This window comes from Otolemur garnettii, unplaced genomic scaffold, assembly GCF_000181295.1.
Source record: "Otolemur garnettii isolate 467f Iridium unplaced genomic scaffold, OtoGar3 scaffold00026, whole genome shotgun sequence".
Taxonomy (NCBI): Eukaryota; Metazoa; Chordata; class Mammalia; order Primates; family Galagidae; genus Otolemur; species Otolemur garnettii.
In genome coordinates, this window is record NW_003852421.1 from 11,084,860 (window position 1) to 11,089,602 (window position 4,743).

The following is a 4,743-nucleotide window of genomic DNA, read 5'->3' on the forward strand; positions in this document are numbered from 1 at the left end:
GGTGACATGAGTCCAGAGCTGCCCACCTCCATCCACAGAGCTCATCGCCTTTAGGCATGTCTGTTTTCTCCTGATTCCCATCTAACATTTTCTTTGCTCTCACTTTGATTGACTGTTGCAATAGCCCTATCAGCATCTCAAGCATCGTGGGAATTAGTGGAGTAGCACAATGGAAACACACCATTGCCTCTGAGATGTAGGGAAGACACTGAGCCCGAGATACATGCTTAGAGCAGCAGCCACAGGACAGACGAAGGCTTCAGTGGATACATGAATGAAGGGTGGCGTGGGCCTGTCCTGATTCAGTGCGCATGTGCACACGGGCGGTGTGGGCCTGTCCTGACTCAGTGTGCATGTGCACACGGGCGGCGTGGGCCCGTCCTGACTCAGTGTGCATGTGCACACGGGCGGCGTGGGCCCGTCCTGACTCAGTGCGCATGTGCACACACACACTTTCTAATACACGTGTTGGCCCGTCTCTCTTCTCCTCTTGAACATTTCTCCTACAGATACTTTATAATGCTGCTGCCAGATCATTATTATGGTGAGTAACTATCTGGCATATCCAGTAAACTGATCCACCATTAGGATAATTGTATTCTAATTGTATACTTATATGTAAGGATATATTTATGTTTTCCACATGTTTTTAGGAGGAAAGGAAAGAAAAACACTACTTCTAAAGAATCAATTACAGATAAAGGAACTATAAATGGTTGACCTCTTCCTAACAACCTATTCTCTTCAAATTAATGGAAATCCAGAGAAGAGGTTCCATTCAACCCCGTAAAGAAAAAGCAAATCTTTTTTTTTTATTATTAAGTCAAATACACATAGATCTTGGATACATTCATGCACATGTGGGGTACAATGTGCTGGGGTTTTTTTATACAATCTAATGTGATTACATTTAACCAACCAACACATCTTAAATAACCTTCTTGGCCCCAACTTTGGATAACTTCTTCCTAATCCTCACAATTAGAAGTGACTGGCCCGGGGCTGGTCTGGGGAAATCAGCCTCAGAAGAACTTAGAAGAACCTCGGGGAGCACTTAGAGCCCAGCTCACCGGCTTTTTCCTGCAGGCAGGCACAGAATCAGCCGTGGTATGTTTCTCCTGGGCAGTGAGGCCAGTTACAGCTGATCACGCAGCGAAGGCACAGTTCCTGTGGACCACTGAATATCATTTGTTAAGATAACAGAAATCACTGAATCAGCTGAGGTATGTGTGCGTCCCTTGTGTCATTTGTGTAAACATTGGGGTTTCCAGGTATCACACCAAAGGAAATCATCCTTTGCTTTGGAGAGTCTCTAGAGCCTTGTCTTCTTAACCCTCCCTCACCTGATAGGAGGAAGAGGCTGGCAGCACTCGCCAATCACATTGACTTGATAGTGTTTCTGTAGCAAAGTACCATAGACTGGGTACCTAAAACTATAGGGATGTACTGCCTCACAGTGCTGGAGGCCAGAGTCCAAGATCAAGGTGTTGGCAGGGTTGCTTCCTCCCAGGAGCGATGAGGGAAGGACGAATTCCAGGCCTCTGTCCTTGACTTGCAGGTGGCCGCTTTCATGTTCACACGGCGTTCCCCTGTGTGCGTTTCATTCTGTCCCCTTTTCTTATAGGGGCACTGGTCTTCCTGGATTAGGGTCTGCCTTCGTGACCTTACTTTAAAACACAAGACCCTATAAAGAGCCTATCTCCAAATAAAGTCACGTTATTCTGAGGTACTGGGAGTTGGGACTTCAACATGTTGGTGGTGGAAAGGAGGGGCACAACTCAACCCATGACGCCAGCTCCCACAAAGATTGCTTCTTTCACCAGTGCAGTCAGTTCAGCCCTCCCCAGAATCTCTAGCGTCCAGACACTGTCAAGTTCTGGCCTCAAGTAAATTTGCTGATTGAAAAGGACAAGGTAAACTTAACCTGGCCCCCTCTCCCACTGCTGTGTGGTCTTCTAGACAGGCGTCCTCAAACTACGGCCTGTGGGCCACATGTGGCCCGCCGAGGACATTTATCCCCCCGCCGGGTGTTTTTGCCACTGCTGCCGGTCCTGCTGAGCAGCCAACTCATCCAGGGGCCCACAGTCCAGCACTCCAACAGTCTGAGGGACAGTGAGCTGGCTCCCTGTTTAAAAAGTTTGAGGACCCCTATTCTAGTATCTTATCACCACAGGGAATGACATTTTGGCTGCCAAGTTCTGCTAAGGTTAGAGGAGTCAGAGGCACCCATCAATTCTAGGTGGGGCTTCCCTTCACACTCCTGAGGGTCTCATCTCCAGATCTCCCTCATCACACGGTGCAGGCTCAGCCTTTCCTCCCTTTGTGGACGTATCTCCAGCTCCTTTCTCTGCCCTGCGAGCAATCTTTTAAGATCTCACTTGATTCATGTCTTCAGCGACAAGTGCTTCTCACTCACATCACCAGAGCAGAACAGCATCTTGTTTCAGTTCATTTTACATGATTTGGTGAGGGAAGAGGGCGGGGGGAATTTTCTCTTTCCCTCTGCAATTTCTCTGTAGCTCACCTAAGCTATCACCAACATCCCAATTCAATGTCTCAGTTTCCCGGGGCCACAGATTGCTCTTCCAGGAATTCTACCTTTGACGCTGCTGCCAGGCAAGAAGAGACTGAACAGCTCAAGGGCATAGACCTTGGACCACCCCTCTGTCCTGGTAGGTACAAGAATCCAGGAGATTTCATCTGCAGCTAAAGGAGAGAAGAGTCAATACTTGATTTTCACTTTCCTGCATGAAAATATCACTGAAAAAAATCTGTTTTATCTCCAGTTCTATTTTTCATGAAGCCTTTTTTTTTTTAATTGACTTTTAATTTCAGGAAGCCACTTCTTATCTCCCCCAGAATTTCATAAAAAGTCCTCTTGTTCAATTTGAAAACAAAATCCAATTGCTAGAAATCACCCACACGGGTAGAAAAAAAGAGACACATTACTATAAGGAATGGCCCATAAAGGGGTTTAAAAACCTAATGTTTGTCCTCATTTCTTTAACATTGTGAAATCCGAGGATTTCTTCTGAGAACTTTGAGGCTGTGAGTGCGTGGATGGGTAAAACGTGTTTCGATTAAGGGACTTCAAAGCCATTTGCAGTACCTGGCTTCGCCTTCCCAGGGGACAAATAACATTCTAGTAATAACTCAGGTGCTTAGGGGAGCATACACATTCTTTCAAGATGGAAATCCACTCTTTACAGCATGATTTGCTAACAGATGTAATTACTATCTCCAATTAACTGATGAAAAACTATGGGAAAGAAAGAGAATGGATGTACAAGTACTTAGCCTCACGCCTGAGACACAGCACTCAACACATGTTGGGTTAGGAGACTCTTAATCTGTATTGAAAAGTCAAAGACAAAGGTGGAAATAAAAGACTGCCTTCCTAATCCAATTAAATTCAATTCACTAAGTAGTCTGGCTTTTCACATTGAAGTATAAATGCTCCTTGCTTCAATTCGCAGACATAATGCAAAAAGTGTGTTGAAATTATCTTGACGCCTACTTTTGTAATTCTTGCATGCAGCAAATATTTACTGATTACTTATTATATGTAGGTGATAAATGTAAAGTGATCACTGGGCTCAGAATGCTAAGAAACTTGCAGTCTGATAAGGGATATGGAAAAGCTAAAAGACAGATGGAGTATAACGCATAGGAACACATGGACACCCAAGACTAGCTGCCATATCCAGTCTTGGAGAGTAGAAAAGGTTTAAGAGGACTCACTATTGAAGCAGAAGCCTGAAGTTAGTCAGAGAGGTTTCAGTAATGTAGGAAAGACATGAAAATGTCCCGAGCCAGAACATAAGCAGGGGAAATGGAGGAAAATAATCAAATTAGAGAGATTTTAGGAGGGAAAAAACCTACAGGACTTAGTAATCGCTATTCCCTTGTGCCGTACAGGTCTTGGTACCAGGTAGGAGGAATAAGATGCAAAGGTGATTTTTTTCTGCAAAGCGAATGCAACCACTCAAATACATCTGCTTTTTAAGTCTCTATTTTCACACATAGCAGGCTTGTTTACAGCTGGGTAAATATCCGTTGCACAGTAGTGTTGACCCGATGGAATCTTTTTACACCAATAAATTTCATCTACTGTCTCACTCGGACAGCCCAGCTATTATTTAGAGTGAAATTTTTCCACCTTCAGTCCTTACACGCCATCATCAGAAGCTCCTTCTGGCTTCACGCAATAATGTAATGAAGAGGCGCGCTGAAGGTGAACAAGCACTAATTTGTTTGCACGTGGATAAGGCATCATTTACGTATCTCCTTCTGTGAATTGGGGATTGGGAATTTTTCCAAAACGAGTAATGCCCCAGCTCTTGAGCTTATGATGTAGAAGAAAAGATAAACAGAGAGGGATAAGTGATATCATAAAGGCACGGACAGGCTAGGTGTGGTGGTTCACACCTGGAATCCCAGCACTCTGGGAGGCTGAGGCTGGAGGATCACTTGAGCTCAGGAGTTTGAGATGAGCCTACACAAGTGGAAGATAGCTATTAAAAAATTGAAAAACATTAGCCAGGCAATATGGCAGGTGCCTGTAGTCCCAGCAACTCAGGAGGCTGAGGCAGGAGAATAGCTGGAGCCGGGAGTTTGAGATTGCTGTGAGCTGTGATGCCATAGCACTCTAGCCTGGACAGCAGAGTGAGACTCTGTCTCAAAATAAATAAATTCAATAAAGGCATAGCCAGATTCCTGTGAGTGCAGAGTGGAAAGCATGAT